Below are 17,784 nucleotides of genomic sequence, written 5' to 3' on the forward strand. Positions count from 1 at the left end.
TGTCCAGTACGAGATCCAAGAGCACCATGAACAGGATACGGGAAGTCTAAAAATTTACGCCAAGAAGGACGCTTTAAGTATCGACTGAATAACGTCTGTTATTGGATAGCACGCGACTCGAAAAGGTAGTCTAAACTAGTGGACGTCTTTCAAATGACATTAGCGTTGCCACGAACTTGGTTGCTGCGAAAACTGACGTCTTATAAAGGGGTCCAAAATAATATATTTTGTTCATGAGCTATTCCCCACCCAGTGTTTCTCTCAAAATTTATATTTCCAGCAACGTATGAACTCCCCTCAATTGTACTAAGAGAGTGTCGATGCGGTCAGTCAGACAGAAAACATGAAATAAGGAGACAAAATTTTCGTAAGATTGTTTTCGCGTGTGTTGGAATGGAAGACGATTCAAAGTGCTGTGGGGAGGTGTTTCCTATTCGAGCTCCAGCTGCTCGAAGAAAGCCTGCGTGCAGTTTCCGTGGTAGAACTGCAAGGAGGGCGAGAGGGTCTCGCCCTCTGCCTAAACATTTGTAGTGAGCGCAGACCTACAGTCTCGGTAAACACGCTGTATAAACATAAACAAACGACATCGGCATAAATACTCGAAGCGTGGTAAAATATACACGAAAAGTACTACGGTTCTCACTTGGCGCGCATACTAAGCGTACATGGCAGGGCCCTCGAGCGACGCGCTCTGCAGCGCCGAAGCTGCTCACGTCGACAGTGCTCCACGAAGAAGGGCTGGGAAAACACTGCCGGATAGCATTGAGCGCAGCGGCTGAACCAACCTCTCCAAGGTCTTGCCATGGGCCTTGCACAGCCAACAAGACGGGCCCGTTCAATAGAGGAATAACCTCGCATTTGTTCTCAGCACCTGACTTTTCGCGAAAAAGAGTTAACTCGACGGGCGCCTCAATATGCCTCCAACATTCCCGACACTGCAAAGCGCGCATAATTTGGCATATTTGGTTCCACAGTGCTGTGATGGCACGTTTTAGTTCGTCCTCTTAACACCTGAAGCTGCGCCCGGAAACGCGACACAACCAAGCAGAGTAGATGGACAACCGTTTACTCTGCGTGCCCGTGTCGTGTTTCTGCCTGCCAACTCGACCGGCTGCCTGCATCCCTGCATTTCCATTCCTTGCATTCTGGGTACTGGACGTGCGTCTGGTTAACCTTTCCTGTCTCCTATTTCTCTCTCTCTCTCTCTCGTTCCTTGCTTCTGATTGTGTTATCTTAATTCAATTGCATCACTGCGCCATTCGCAATGGGCATAAATACATGTCGGACAGGCTCCGACAGCTGACGTCTGCGCGGATTAATCTAGTGTGTGAGTCTATACACGTACAGCATACTCTGACAGATAATCTTCTGGTGCATCTTACAAGCGAGGAAGCGAACGAAATATGAAAAGGCTGATTTCTGCTTATTGAATGACAGAGTCTATAACCACAGCGCATGAAAAAGATTCAAATTTCATCGAAAAGAATAATACGCATTTAAAGACCCGCCATTGTTGCTCAGTGGCTATGGTGTTGGGCTGCTGAGCACGAGGTCGCGGGATCCAATCCCGGCCACGGCGGCCGCATTTCTATGGGGGCGAAATGCGAAAACACCCGTGTGCTTAGATTTAGGTACACGTTAAAGAACCCCAGGTGGTCGAAATTTCTGGAGTCTTCCACTACGGCGTCCCTCATAATCAGAAAGTGGTTTTGGCACGTAAAACCCCATAATTTTTTTTTACGCATTTAAAGCAACGCCAGTTCTTGTTGCTGACGGTTTGGCGCGAAGTGCAGTGAAAGGTTAGCCTAGGTCTCCGCTAAGTTTGATGGACAGACAGGTCAGCGGCATAAATTTTAAATTGAGAGAAGAAATACGGCGGAGAACTGGGCTTTATTAGAACACTAATTACTTCATTCACGTACAAAAACTTCTCAAACATACACCAACATCAGAGAAGAATACTTATGAAGAAAACAAGGGCGACGTGATGCAACATTGTGGCAATTTGCTGTCTTCCGATGTGTGCTTCCAATAGAAATTTGAGATGGTCGCTTACTGAAGCTATTTGACGCAAAAATCCTATCGTAATAACTTATATTCATGTTTTAATGCTAATCAACACGCGCTTCAGCAAACTGTAAGCTGTTCTATTTTATTTCTACGGCGCAGGGGTAGATATGCAGATTAAGATACGCAGGCATCTATCCCGAGATCAAAAGCTGGCCCCCTGCATTTGCGTCGTATTTATGTGCAGCGCTAAACCAGCCGTTGCGGAATGTTGCAGGTTGTCCTCTCCGCAGCTGTGGGCGCATTCCGATGGTGGCAGCGGATTACGGAAACGCTCGTATATTTGGATTCAGGTGCTCGTTCAGGAGCCCCAGCGGATCGAAATTGGTTGGAACACAGCCCTCACAGCCCGAGAGCTGCATTGGAACGTGGGAACACCGTAATGTAACTTAATATATATCTACAGCTAAAAGAATTTTTAAATATTAGAAAACAGTAAACGAAAATTGTCATCGCTCCCTGAAGAACCTCATAAGGACTCACCAACCGTGATCATGAAACAAAAGTGAAAGGACTTAGAAGGAGGAATAGTTTATGGTATTGACGAGTGCTCATAAAATGGCGCTATAGTTTATTCCCCAGCCGAACATAAGCGTCAACATGGGCTTCCACTAAGTAGTCATAAACAGCTGTGCTGACAGAACTTGCCGCGTACTGATAGAATGATAAATAATTAAATAAACGCTCCTTAAATATTTCGTTCTTTGCTGCGGATAGCCTCTGAGTTCATGTCCGTATGGTGCCGAAGAAAGCCCTTATGTACCAGAACACAGACTCTTCCATGAACTGTCTCCAAGAAGCAAAACTGCTCTGTACTACATCCTTTTAATGTGATAGCGTTAAGGAGCTTGTGTCGCAGTGAACGCAGTGTCCGCAGTGGACGTCAATATAACAAAGATTTTCGAAACACTCATACATCCATGTGAGGCAAGGAATTTACTGAAATAATTTAATTCCTCAAGCTAAAATGCGTGTAAACACCGTAAACTACGACTTACACACAGCCTACAGACATGATAGCTCTCGGATTGTAATCTCACTATACTAGAAGACATAATTATGTTACGCGAAAACTCAAACAAACCCCCTTTTCAGCGTTTTTACGGTTCATAGACCGCCGATGGCGTCCGCCATTTGCGCGCGCCGGCGCGTGCATTTCTCGGAGCCGACGTAGCGGCGCGCCCGCTTCCTTGAAACACTTGCAGATGGCGCTCGCCTTCGCTGCATCGTAGTAGGGAAACGACAAAAAAAAAAAAATAAAAACGGAGACGTGCAAAAGCAAAGTTCGCAATACGGGGTCAGAAAATTTGGTTGTGGGAGTTCATAGTGGGTTTCTTTCTTCTTTTGTTTTTTAACCTAGGCAGGACATTAGGCAGTATAATAGCAAGAGCTTGGTGGCGCAACCCACCGCACCGTTCCAAAGGGGACTCTCGTAACATCCATCCATCCATCCATCCATCTAACCAACCAACCAACCAACCAACCAACCAACCAACCATCCATCCATCCATCCATCCATCGTAGTGTTCCTGTATATGCTCGAGCTAAGTTGCGCATAACTTTGCCGGCGCCGCTCGCACCGCTATTCGCCGAGGGCTATCACGTGATGCAAAATGACATCAAATGTACAACCGCGCCGCTGCAAGGCCAACTTTACGGACGCAGCGCCGACGCGTTTTCGTCAGTGCCATCGAAATTGCAATCAGCAGACCATCGAGCGTGCGTTGCACCAATTGGCTCGGCGTTGCAGGTGCGGTATTCGACGATAATAAGTTAATGACTTTGGTGAAGTGATACGAAACACATCATTTTGACACTTGTACTTCAGTACGACGTGGTGCAACGCGCTAAACTGCACAAACCGCATGGAAGGGGGCAAGGCTTTTTACGCGGCCCCGTGCGGACGGACGAGACCGGCCGGCTCCGAAAGGGACCAGGATATTCGAGGTGCGTTCGCCTTGTTTACAGAGGTGAGTTCGACTTGTTTACACCAAAACAGCATTTACCTCGAGTAACACTCCTGTAGGCGCTGAAATGCGTACGCCTGGCATGAGACATTGTTCACTTGTGCAATTCTTGGTGTATATGAGCAGCGCGACAAAGACGCGGGACAAAGAATGAATTACACGGCTGTGTCGCGCTGCAGATATACGCCAAGAATGCTAACTTACCAACACGCACAACTGGCGTGTTGCTTGTGCGAATGTTCTGACTATGCGGATCTAGAACAGTGTGTTCAAAACAAACTAAATATTAGCAGATTCAATTTGCCCGCTGCACCCTGGTTTTTCTCCACTCTGGCTTTTTTTTATTTTTTTGTCGGCGTTCTGATTTTTCATGTAAGGTCGATTGATGCGCTGGCGTTCATTGTTTTGTAGTAGGCGAAAACATCGTGCGCTCCCGCTGATGAGGCAGCTGTGATAGCTTCAGTATTTACTACCTGCAATATGTTGCTTGTTTGATTAGCCTTCTAGCCGACGTGAAGAATGTAAAATTCTATTTGCACGTTTAATAAGCGCTGTGTTGTAGTAAGTTAACCTGAGTAGTATGAAGAGATAAAGAAAATTTGTCGTCATAATACAGTCTGCAATGTGTGAATAATTACTTTGCAAGTTTGCCATATTATGTGATTAGTGCAATAAAATAACCTGTTGTTGCTCTTAATAACTTGTTGCCTTTCCAGTGGCTTTAATTTCTGCCCTCAAGGCTCCAAGAACCAGCACCCATACCCTGTTGCCACCAGCTACTGCTCATCCATTTCCTTGTACGAAATAAATTTGACCTAGAAGCTCGCGCACCTGGAATCTTTTTCCACTTGCAGGTTTGCTGCTACGAAGCAGCTGTTAAGTTTGCAGTATGAATCGTAAAAATAAGCTTTGCATAAGATGTACGCATGTGAACCCTTGAAATGCGTTTAAATCTACGTGTCTGCACCGCATATATAGAAAACGTGCAGCTGCTATCAACGACGGTCAGTGAAGAATGACGGTCACGGTTAACGGTCACTGACATAACTGTAGGCACGACAGTTCTCTTGGCGACGATCATTATTCATCTGGTTTCGGCAGCCACCATGTGCTCACATAAAGTTTCTTTAAACACCCTTTAAAACTTTTCTTGCCTTCCGGCCTCCGCGAGACAATTTCATATGCATGCTGAAAAACATTGCACCGCTTTTTGTTGCAAGGTAATGCCCGTGTGCACGCGAACTTTCGAGCTGTTCGAGCTACGGGCGTGGTCAGGATATTGTTTCGAGGGATTGAGGAGGTCCTACTGCTTATATGTACGTTCGTGCCTGCGTTTGCATATGTGCACGTATATATGTACATACAAAGTAAAGATTTCGGGGGGCTGGCACCCCTCCGGCTACGCCAATCGTTCGAGCTTAGCCTGCATTAAAAAGCGTCATCTTGCTCAGCGCTTGCGAACAATTGCCGCATGTAGCTCGCAACCAGCAGACAAAAAAGCAGATGGAACACCGCGCGGCATTTGCCTCCTGCGCGCACGAGGAGTGGCTTCACTGCAGAGCTGGCACATAAAGCTGACCTATGCGCAACTCTACTCCCTGCGGGAGCATACACAGGGACACTACCGCATCGCGGCCCACGCAAGAGGACGCGTTTCCACCAGAAAGACCGCCTTCACGCACAGCGTTCGCCGCGAGCGTTTCCCGGCAAACATTACGGTTACAAACGCTTCAGTTGCCGGGAAGCGTGAGAAGCAGTCAGGGATCTTTGAATGCTATCGAGCGTTCCACTCTTATAAGCAAGGCTTAAGCGTCCTGCAAATTTTTATGGAATCCCGCCCTCTTTCCCTTCCTTTCCGTATGGTAACTACCAAGAGTTCAGGTCGCACCCGTGTATAGGAATTGAAAAAGTAACACTCCCTTAAGTATCATTACGTGATTTGAATGCGACAGCATTATGACTTTTCTAATTAATTAGTTACGTTCATGGTACGTGACGTCATACATCATCACGTGTCCTTCACAAACCACCTCAATTCACCTTGCTCTAATTTGCAACTACCTTAATGCCCCTTAATCCACTTTAACTCACTTTCATTCACTTTACTTCCCATAATTTACTTTACTCCACCTTCAGTCACCTTACCCTAACTTGTTCTAACTTTAATTCTTTATTACTACTGACATCATACAAGACACTGATGACGCCACTTATGGTGATGATTTTTGATACCACTCGTTGCGGACAACGTCGGCTTTTCTGTCTCATAGGATGTACAATGCTTTCGCATTAAACATTTTACCCCCCCCCCCCCTCTCTACCAACTTCCTTTGCACCTATGCAATAAACGCTTTGTAAAGGCTGCTTCTCCGCAGCAAGAGTTCTTGTGGGGGGAAGCCTTCTTGGGTCGATCACGTTTTTACTAGCGAAGCAAGGATACTATGCCCATCTAGCCAATAGCGTTATTATGGCGTACTGAGACGCGTATTGAAACGTCGCGATCAAACAATAAGATATAAAAAGGGGGACTTAATCTAACTTAAACGCAGCTCTTCTTGCTTTTGAGGTGCGTGCTACAAATGGCGCGGTTAAGAAGCAGACATAACGCTTAACCGCCGCGCAAACGGTTGTCTGACTGCAGTTGCGATTCGATTCCCTGCTGCAGCATTTCTGTGGCCGTAAGAAACAATCATACACTAGATGCCTTTCAAAGCAACCCGCCACGGCGGCTTCACTACCCGGCGTAACGATGACAGCGCGCAGAGCATTTGGCCAACGTTCGCGGCGCCTGAATGCACGGCCTATCGACTCGCCCGTGAGCGCGTTTAAGATCTGGCAAAATATTAGCCTTCAGAAGTCGGCCGCTTTGTTTACAAGGAAATATTGAGACCAAGTCGTTGAGGTTTCGTAATGACTGCTAGGTGCCCACTGTCCATAATATTCGGAGGCACTACACTTTATCTGGATGCCTTCTCTGTTCACGAGGGTTGCAATGTGGGCTTGTTGGTAACGCATCTTCAATAGTTCTGCGGTAGCGCGATTAAAAGACAGGACAAAAGAAGCCGCACAGGGACACACACAGCGCTGCATGTGTACCTGCGTCGTTTGTCCTGTCTTTTAATCGCGCTATCGCAGAACTGTTCGAGATGTCTTCTCTGTGTCTACATTTCCCTGTTGAAAAGAACATACACAGCGCAGTCGTCTTCTACTTGTATTGTGACCGAAACGCTTGCACGGTTTCGTCGGCCTTCGAGAGCGCCGACCTAACAGCCGATCTGTTCAACGACGGGAGAGAGATGGGATTTATCATCTCGAAGCAAAGCAGCGTCTATGAGAACGCTTTAGTTGGAGGCTCAGGATTAATTCTTGGCAACCAGGGGCTCTGTAAAGTTCATCAAAAGGTTTGTTTTACGTGGACGACATTGCGCTGCCGCCTAACAAGCAAAGTTATATGCAATGTCTGGCTTTTGCCTGTGGACAGGAATGTGAGAATTTAGGATTACAAATTTGGGATAAAAGCACGTTTTATGTTCTTCAATGAAAACAGTGAACAGACAGTTTCAATGCAGGACAAGCAAATACTTCCTGTGAAAGAATACAAATACATTGGTGCATGCGTAACCGAAGGCAATATATATGTGGAAGCACCGGAAAATAACAATAATAGCAAAGGCGAAGAGAAATGCGGCCATGATGAAACACAGATCCTTATGGGGATACAATAGGCACGAGGTACTCAGGGGTATGTGGAAAGGTGTAACGGTTGCAGGGCTTACATTTGCAAATGCGGCTGTTTGCTTGAAGCTAGGGGTACAATCAGGACTCCATGGTAACGAAAGGTAAGAGGGACGCCTCGCATTGGGTGCGCACGGGAAGACCACAAATGAAGCTGTGGAGAGTCATACGGGCTGGACAGGTCTTGAAGTGAAGGAAGCTCAGAGTAAAACTGATCTTGAAGAACGACTGAAGCATAAGAAAGAAATTAAACGGATTGCGAGAGTGTTGAGATATTTGTACAGGAAAAATGTTGACTCATAGTGGAGCATAAAAACTAGGCAGCTTACCAGCAAGTATGCGACCGGTATGATAAGCAACATGGCAAAAAAGAACGCCAAACGCAAAGTCAGAGAGGCTGAGACAATCTTATGGGTTGCGGAAATGAAAAATAAACCTGCTGTGAGTAAGTAGTCCTACGAGGAAAAAACAAAAAACGGAAAAGAAACGATTTATCACAACTCAAATGGAAGATCCGTACTTTCCGAAGCGATATCATGATGCCTTAGAACGCTTACTTATAAAGCGAGGTACACCCAGGAATAAGAAGCGTGTGCTTGCTGCGGTAAAGCTAGGGAAACAATAGAACATGTTTTATTAGAACGTGAAGATATCTACCAAATTGGCAGTTGGGGCACCACGGGCTTCCTCGAAGTCCTTGGGTTCAGCGAGAGCAGGTGGAGAGGAAACATGTCCGCAGTAGAGATTAGTAAGAGGCGATTGGAGGTTTTGTGGCAGAAAAGTATAGAGACAACGAACAAAGGAGGCTACAAAAACTGTTAAGAAAGTTTGATGTTCGGAATTCTTTGTGTGTGTGCGTTTTCTTGCAGCGAAGCTGTATATGGCTAGTTTCCAGCGGATCGATGTGCGTAGACCAAAAACGTGGGCTGATAAGGAGGATAATGCAATACCAGGCCGACCCGTGGCTGCCCGGTATTGCACTCCGCTACGCCAACTTGCAAAATTACGTTTAATATCTTGGGTTCAAATACAACCCGTATCAGACATTAAGCTGATAATAATAGATACTAACTACCCTTTGACCCGCGTCGGTCATGTCTACGTTCGCACCGACCTCTCCATCGTTTGTGTATTTACTTTCCATTCCTTCCGCTCTCCCGTGGTGGCGGTCCCGCCGAAATGTCACGCGCGTGTAGTTTCCTCCGATTCCTCAGGGCGGCAGTGCCGATCATTCGGTTCCGAATGTACATATAAATATAACCAAACGTATATATAGATATAACCAAGGGAAGGAGTTTGTGCAGAACCAATGTTATGTCGCCTATGTTGCGTGTGACCGCTGGTGGTTTTCGAGTGGCCTCATAGCCATTACTGCACTGCGGGACGTCCACGAGTGCACGATCTACTTGGCTACGGCGCAGTGTGTGCCCTCGGAGTGCGCTCAGGTGCGTGTCTGTTCTACGTGCCGGGATTCATCACTGAGATATGTGGCGTTTTGCCACAATACATGGGTATGTATACCCCCGGGTGCCTCATCATCTTCCGAGTTTCAACATCGTGGAGGAGCGACTAGTCGCGTCTCGCCTTCTATATATGTACATGCGGCGTTTGGCGCATGGCAATAGACAGTTCGCTATTAGGGGTCCCACATACACAGTTTCGCTGGCCATTCACCTTCACAGAGTGGAACTAAATGTTCTGTGCTTTTTTTTTTTTTTGAAGTGAATGTTAGGAGAGGTTGGCGCCTTTATGTGGTGGTACCGGCTACTCCTTGTCACTTGGCTGACGAAACAAATTTGCGCAAAAAGGGAGAATAGCGACACTAAATGTAACACTCAGTAGAACACCGGATCAATAAAAAATATACAGTCCAACAGTACGTGAGTCGCAAAGTTCTGTGCATGAGTTCAGTCCACGTACGCATATATGAAGTCCGATGTCTTGAACAGCCGAAACACACAACAACACTTGTAATACACTCCAAGTACAGGACAGAATTATACGTATTGCGTAAAAGTTGCGATCCCCACATTAACCAACTACGCACCACGAACAACGTTTATGTAACTCATTTAGCGTATTCGGATCATCCAATACTTAATATTTCCCCAAAATGTTGGTCTCTTCTAAAAACTTTTTCAGAGCAAGAAGCGCTCTTTTTTGAAGGCCCGCAGTTGGCCATGGGCGAAGTATCTTTTTTAGGGTGAATGGTCTTCTGTCTAATATAAACAAATTAGCTTGCAGTACCGTTCTTTGTGTATCGTATTTCGAGCACTCGAGAAGAAGATGATGCACATCTTCGTCTGGATGGCCACAAGAACACTGCGGACTAGAGACACGTTTTATTCTGTACAAGAAGTGTCTCGTAAATGCAGTACCAAGACGCAGCCGGCGTACCAAAGTTTCAAATTTTCTGTTGTCTCTTAGAGTTTCCGGCATTGATAAGTTTATACATGGGTCTATTGAGTATAACTCCGAGTTCTTAGTTTGCTGGTCAAACCAGGAAGTTTTGCTGAGACGACAAGAAATATGTCTCAGGATCAGACGGACTTCACTACGCAATAGGGGAAGATTGGTTGTCTCTGCGTTATTGTGCGCTCGATTCGCAGCTGCGTCCGCTGCAGTATTACCAGGAATATTGCAGTGCCCAGGAATCCACTGAAATGCAATTACGTGGTTCATTGCGCTTGCTTTTGTAAGTTCTTTGAGCGTCTCATACAATATCGAAGTGTTCAAAGAATTTTTCTTATTGCTCTGTAGTAATGTGAGAGCGGCTTGCGAATCGCTAAAGATAACCCATTTTTGCGAATGTTTTTCTAAAGTTATGAAACGCAAAGCACACAGGATTGCAAATAGTTCTGCCATGGTGGAAGATGTCTCCCGGGATAATTTAAATCTTTGCTCTAGCGCTAAATGTGGAATGACGAATGCGGAAGTCGAGGAATTTTTACGACACGAACCATCTGTATAGACGTGGATGTACTGGGGATATAATGAGTAAATTTGGTAGAGTGCCAGTTGCTGTGCGGCTACTATGAACATGTCTCTCTTAGATATAATCCCGTCAACCGATAACTCTATTTTAGGGTATGTTAACATCCAGGGAGGGTAACTAACATCCACTTTGCATAATTCAAATCTTGGTAATAATGCTTTATGTTCTCGAACAACATCGTGAATTTTGCTTTTGTTTCTTTCGGTGAGCGCGAGGTTTATTGGATGCTTCTCGTGTTGGGTTAAGATGCGATAAATATGTCGGCATGTTTCAACCGTTCGTATGACTGGAAATGGGGGGTGACGAGCTTCAGCAATTACTAAAGAACTCGAGGTAGCCTGCGGAACCCCAAGACACACTCGCAGCCCCCTTGCTAGTAAACGTTGAAGACGTTCCTCAGGAAGGAAGGAAGGAAGGAAAAAGTAGAGAAGGAAAGGCAGGGAGGTTAACCAGTTTAGCGTAACCGGCTTGCTACCCTACACATGGGAGAGGGATGGGTGCGATGAAAGATGGGGAAGGGGGAGAGAGAGAGAGAGCACATAGCACAGCACACAAACATCGGCCGGTAGAGTCTATCAATCTGGCATTGTACGTGATAACACTGTCAGAGCCGCTTGTCCAATCCCGTCTCTTTCAAAAACTGAAGTAGTCCCTTTGTCGCCTTCACCTGCGATGTCTTCTGTCGGCGGCATGTGAAAATCGTGTCGAGGGACAATGGTCTAGTGTCAAGGTGCGCGAGAACGGATGCCAGGGACTGTCGCTGAACATTAGACGTTCCTCAGAAGTTTGCGATAAACCATGGAGAATAGGTGCCGAGTAAGCAATTTTTTGTTTTATGAGTGCGTTATGAATTTGTAGTAGCGAAGAGACTGATCCCCCCCACGTTGTGCCTGCGAGTCGCCGAAGTACGTTTATTACTGCATTGGTCTGTTTTTCAATTGCGCGGATGTGTGAAGCCCATGTAAGTTGGCGGTCAAGAATAACTCCAAGAAATTTATGCTCTTTCACAAACATCAAAGCTTGCCCGTTAAGCCTAAGTTGGAAATTAATCAACTGTCGTCTAGTGAAAGGAAGTACGGCTGTCTTTGCGTATGAAAGACTCATGCCTCTTTCTTTTAAAAAGGTGTCGATACTATCAAGGCCCTCTTGCAGCGTTGTTTGAATGTCTTGTATATTAGAACCAGAGGCCCATATGCAGATGTCATCTGCGTACAGAGAATACCGTAGACCACACGGGAGCTTTTGTGGCAAGGCTGCCATGACACAATTGAATAAAAACGGACTGAGAACACTGCCCTGCGGAACGCCCTGCGTGATGCTGTGATAATTACTTTCTCCTTCTATTGTTTCCATAAATATTTTTCTATCTTTCAAGAAGTTTGACACCCATCGCAGCGTTCGACCGTGTAGGCCAAGCTCTAACATACCAGCAAGGACGTGTATGTGACTTACAGTGTCGAATGCTCTTTGAATGTCTAAGAATACTGCTACTGTCACATTTCCGCAGCTTCGTTCATGTTCGACGTATGTGGCAATATCTAATACTGCATCCATTGTACAACGATTTTGTCGAAAACCGGTCATGTGGTCGGAAAACACATGTGTGTGTTCACACCACCATTGCACTCGACTGTCTATCATCTTCTCCATATGTTTGGAAAAACAGCTTGTGAGACTGACGGGTCAAAAACATGGGAAGGACATTAGGCAAAATAAGAATAAGAGCTTTGTGGCAGAACCCATACCTCGGTTTCAAAGGGGATGCTCATAGCATCCATCCCTCTATCCATCCATCCAAAGAACAGCATACGAATGTTCTTTTCTTCTCGTTATTAGTTATTCAATAATAAATGGCAGTAAACGGTTGTGAAACTGATTTTGCAAAAAGTTCTAATGTTACGATGCGTTGATCGTGAATAGCTGCGAAAACTTAGGACACGTTTTCCGCCTACACATCTGGCATCATTCGTATTCTATTATAATCTAAGGAAGCGAATTTACATTCGTAAACTGTAAAGCGCGTTAAGCATAGTTCGACGTTAGCGAAGGAGGCATGAAACGGAGAAAGCAAAAAAATAAATGGAAGGACGTGCAGCTATTTTTCTTGAGGTCAACCGGAACAAAATCGCAGGAAATAAAGATTGTAGAAACTATTAAAGAAACCTGAAAATTTTAACTAGAGAAATTCAGCAAAGGTATAGCGCATCAAGAATGCCGAAATAGCCTAAACGCAACCTGAAGCAGAAGGCGGCGGAGAGGAGCGGTGCCAATGAAACAAGCACAGTAAATCAATTTACTGTCAGAAGACAAGCTAAGAAATGCGTTGCAATACAAATCTCGAAACGCCCCTTGCAATCATGCGAGAGTGGTAGAAATATAAAACAAGGATCAAATACGACGAAAGAGGCCTGCGTGAAAAAGGCAGCATTCGCGGCGAGAAGGCAAACTAGAAGCAGCAGGGGGAGGCGAACGAAGGGGAAGCGCGCCTTGGCCGCCGAGGATCTGCAAACGAAGGCGGAGACGAAAGAGAAAAAAAAAGGAAAGCGTAGGAAGGCGGCAGGTGCGCCATAGCTGAGCGATAAAAGGAACTCGCGCTGCGAGTGAAACTGGAAAGCGCAGGAAGGAAGGCCTCCGCCACCTGCCGGCACGAAGAGAGCGGGGCGGCAATGAATATTTAAGCGGCGCATTGGGCGAGTGCGCCTCGTAACCCTGGAAGCGGAGAGAGAATGACTCGGCAGCTTCGCTCCTCGTCGCATCTTGATCGAGAAGCGGCGGCGTCTTGCCAGGGGAGCTGCAGACGACAGCTCTTAGCCTCGGAAGAATTCAAGTCGAAGCAGACGAGAAGTGCGCGTGAGCAAAAGAGGGAACGGCGAATGGGCAAGAAAGCGAGCATGGGGCCGTAGGCTAAAGCGTTAAAACAAGCACGCGACCGACTATATGCTATACTCTACGTGAGGTAATGATACAGGTTGAACCGTAAAATACTGTTTCTTTTATGCACCCCACGTTCGATACTGTTTGTATGACTCACGCTAAGACCTTGGTAAATGATAAGAGCATATTTACAAGAAAAGGAAAGTGATAGCAAGGGAACTTGTCGCTGACATTTTGCTCAAGCGGATTATGATTCGGCGGATTTTTCAAAACATACTCCCTGCAAAAATTGTCAACTGCATTAAGGGTCCTATCTGATACTGCCTGTAGTTAGAAAAGAGCAAGCAGACTTGCTTATCATGAAACAGGCTAAGTGCTAATTACGTATACATATAATAATGTATACACTTGAACTCATTTGTATAGACCCAACCGCGGCGGTGGCTAAGCGGCTATGTTGCTGCTCTGTTACGCCCGACATCGCGGGATCAGATCCCGGCCGCGGCGGCCGTGTTTCGGTGGGGGCCAAATCCAAGAACGCCCGTGTCCCGTGAATTGGGGGCTCATCAAGGACCTCCCTGGCGGTGAAGACCTCACAACGGTGTGCCTCGTAATAAAATCGTGGTTTTGGCACCTGCAACCCATAATTTGATTCAACTTATATAGACAAGAATCTCCAGAGTCTGTAGGCAGACGCCATGTTTTTGTTATGATGGTGGTAGCGGTGAGGGGAGTGCCGAAACCACGCGGGCGGCAGAGGGCCACAGCGCGTTTGCAGCTGTCAGTCGCCTTCGACGGCTGGTTCCGAACACGCTGCAGACGTCTTATCGTCGCTGAACGCGGGGAAGTGTGCCTTCTTTAATTCGATCACGCTTCAGCTGACGGAAGTGTATCGCGGAGATAATTTAGCGGCAGCGCCCTGCAGCGTCATCTCGCTTCAACGCAGTTGAAGCGTCTTGTAATTGCTTCGCTGCAGTTACAATTCGTGTCATGCAGTTCGGCCAAGCTTTTTTTCGACGAGATCTGCGTAATTATGCACGTTTTTTGTGAGTCTTGGGGCACTTTGTCGTATAGACTAGACGACAAGGCGAGTGTCGCATTCCTGTGCAGCGCGCTAGCACAATACATTCATTGTGCGTCACTTTTACCCTGCTTTGTCATCTTGATCGTCGTGTGCCCTTAGCTTACCATGATTGATATGAATACAATAAAGTAGTTTACGTTTATTAGTTGCACGCTGTCCGCAGTCGTAGGAAAAGCTCTAGCTCCTGCGTGCTTACGTAAGGCTCTGACACGGCGCAAGTATGATTAGCATTTACTTGCCCCGACAACGGACACACTCACACCACCAATTAGTGAACCGGTGGAGTGTGCACGAGATAGAAGCATTAACCGGGCGAGCAGCACTTAATTATTTTGTCCCTCTCTGGCAACAGCGAACACACAATAATATGCGTACCCATGCGCGACTTTGCTGAAGGGGGCACCACTTGTTAGGAACGACTGAACACGTTACCTGTATAGCTGAGTGTCAGCATCGCACAATTATAGCAGTTGAAGCACCCACACATTGCGCGAAAGAGAAAAAAAATATCAGGTGATCGAGGCATTGACGCGTGCACAGCATTGTTTCTGTGCACGCCAGTTGCATGCTGCTTTCTCTTTTCGCGGTCACGAGTGCTCGAATGCGGCTCACTCAAGCGCACGAAAAACGCAGGACACCAAAAGCGTCGATTGCCGTGCACCAGCATTGCTTATTCGGCGTAACAGGACAATCGCTGCGCAAGTCACGAAGTCGACACGCGCACCTGGACGCGGTCTGCTCACCTTTCTTTCGTACGGGGCATGGATTAACCTCAGTGGGCTTTCCATCCAGAAAAAGAACCGCGCAAAACAAAAACACCGAAAGGTCGTAAATGACATTGTTGTGCTCTTATCGCAGGCACGAAGCGCGGGAAGGCAAGACGAACACGATCGCGTAGCTTACCACCACAAGACGAGTACCCACCCGAGCAGGCTTGCTGGGCACCAAGTCTTTTCCGCTTAAAGCCATTATCCTATAGCGTCGTTCCTCAGGCGCCGCAGCAAACTTGTGGAGCGAATGTACTCCGTGTAAACACAAACTTCTTATGTCTGCCTGTACGTCGATCGCGCGGCTCTTGCACGACCGGCTTCCTCGTTCGCTGGTTATTGGCGCACCCAAGGATGGTACAGAACCACTCGGACCAATAAGCTTTGCACATCCTGCTCAGCAGATGCGGTAAGAACACATCTAAAAACACAACAATATGCGGACGCACGCCGCATATGCAGCTACTTTTTTCCCGTCTCCCGCAATCCTCACCAGGAGGAGGCACCTGGTGTCGAGAGTTAGCTTCCGTTATATAGTGACACACAACTTGGAAGAAGAAGCATGTGCTTGCTGCACTAAAGCTAGGGAAACGATGGAGCATGTTTTGACAGATCGTGAAGATACCTGCCCAGTGGTTGATTAAGGCACGTCTGGCCTCCTTGAAGCCCTTGGGTTAAGCGAGAGCAGGAGGAAAGTAAACATGTCCGCAATATAGATTAGTAAGAGGCGATAGGAAAATTGGTGGAAGAAAAGCAGGGAAACGACAAAAAATGGGGGCGTAAAAAAACAAAGTTCCCAATTGGGGTTCAGAAAGCTTAGTGATGGGAATTCTTTGTGTGTTTTTTTTTTGCTTTTTGGTAACACAGGTAGGACATTAGGCAATATAATGACAAGAGCTTGGTGGCGCAACCCACCGCCCCGTTCAGCGCTCATAGCATCCAGTAGCGGCGCGGCTGACACTCGGGCTACGAGGCTATAAGGAACGTGGTCTATAGGCACGGTTGAATTTCTTTCGCTACTTTCATGCCTCAAAGTTTCGCGCTGGTTAACTAGACACTACGAAGATTCGTTTGTCTCATACGTCCCAGGGAATGCTGCTAAAAGTTGCGCGCACTTGCCCCTATACAGCGGCCGTTTCGAGTTCGAACGAGGAATGCGCATTGCTTCTGGTGACCGAAAACGACGCTGATGGCATAGCGCTTCAACACCAAGAACTGTGGTTAGTGCGAAAAAGGGGACAACTTTCTGCTCTTTACAACTGGTAAAAGACCAGGAAGCGCAACTTATTCTAATGTGCGTCATTTGACAAGGAGAGAAGAAAAAGATGTTTCGCTGTTGGCTGCCAGCATCTCCATTGCACACAAAGCACCCAATGTTCACTTCTCAGCCTGGCGGAATAGGTGGATATAACATGGCGGACGTTACGTATGTTTGGCCCCGCAATCACCTCTGGCGCAAGCAATTTGCAAACGCATAGCCTCCGAGATTGGGTTCTGTTACTCGGAGGCGACTGTTGCTGGGGCGTGAATTTGAACACCACCCATTGTTCAGCCAAGCACGAGCGTAAAGGAGCTTGACACCGAGCAATGATTACCGTAGAAGGCAATATGGGAGGCCAACCTGTTAGAATGCGCGGTAGGTTAAAAGGGACACTAAAGCGAAACAATAAATCAGTTTAGACTAATGAAGCATTGCTTGAGAACCCTGCAGGCAGTCATTTCAAAAAATTGTTTGATTATTAGATGAGAAAATGAAGGTCCAAGTATCAGTATTTAAATTTCGCGCCCAAACCCCAGCGCCGGTACGTCAGCGTGACGTCAGGGATTCCAAAGTATGTTTTCGCATTTGGGCCGCGTTGGCTGAATAAAGGTTCTCGAAACTTGCCATGTTTAATATTTGGTTCCTTTAGAACACAATGTAGTCAATCTGTACTGCTATATATAATTAGTAGGCCCTAGAGGATGCCATCAAAATCCAAGACGTCACAGGCTCCCGGTGCGGGAACTTAAGTAGGCGTCGCCACCCGTATATCGTTCTTGCGCTTTTTCTGGCTTACCAAACGTCTTATCGTTGTTAGAGTGGTGGTTTTGGTGTTGTAGAACGGTAATTTACTGACGCAGAAGAAATCATTTTTTCCTTTAGTGTCCCTTTAATGATGCGATGAGCCTTCGTATAGCTCAGTCTCCCCACTACGCAAAGGCTATGCGCCGACGTAGCTTGTACTAGCTTTCTTTACATTATCACTTTTTAAACCATGATGTATTGAGCGGCACAAGAACAGTAGGCACTTGGAA

The 17,784-nt window shown here is 46.6% G+C and overlaps 1 protein-coding gene and 1 pseudogene across 2 annotated transcripts in view; both read right to left on the reverse strand.

The window, feature by feature from the left end:
* Positions 1 to 17,784, reverse strand: part of Sh (Potassium voltage-gated channel protein Shaker) — a 427,856-nt gene that overhangs the window by 137,283 nt on the left and 272,789 nt on the right. The window lies entirely within an intron of this gene.
* LOC142580651 (U2 spliceosomal RNA) lies at positions 8,686 to 8,865 on the reverse strand (annotated as a pseudogene).

The sequence above is a fragment of the Dermacentor variabilis genome, chromosome 4 (assembly GCF_050947875.1).
Source record: "Dermacentor variabilis isolate Ectoservices chromosome 4, ASM5094787v1, whole genome shotgun sequence".
NCBI classification, from domain to species: domain Eukaryota; kingdom Metazoa; phylum Arthropoda; class Arachnida; order Ixodida; family Ixodidae; genus Dermacentor; species Dermacentor variabilis.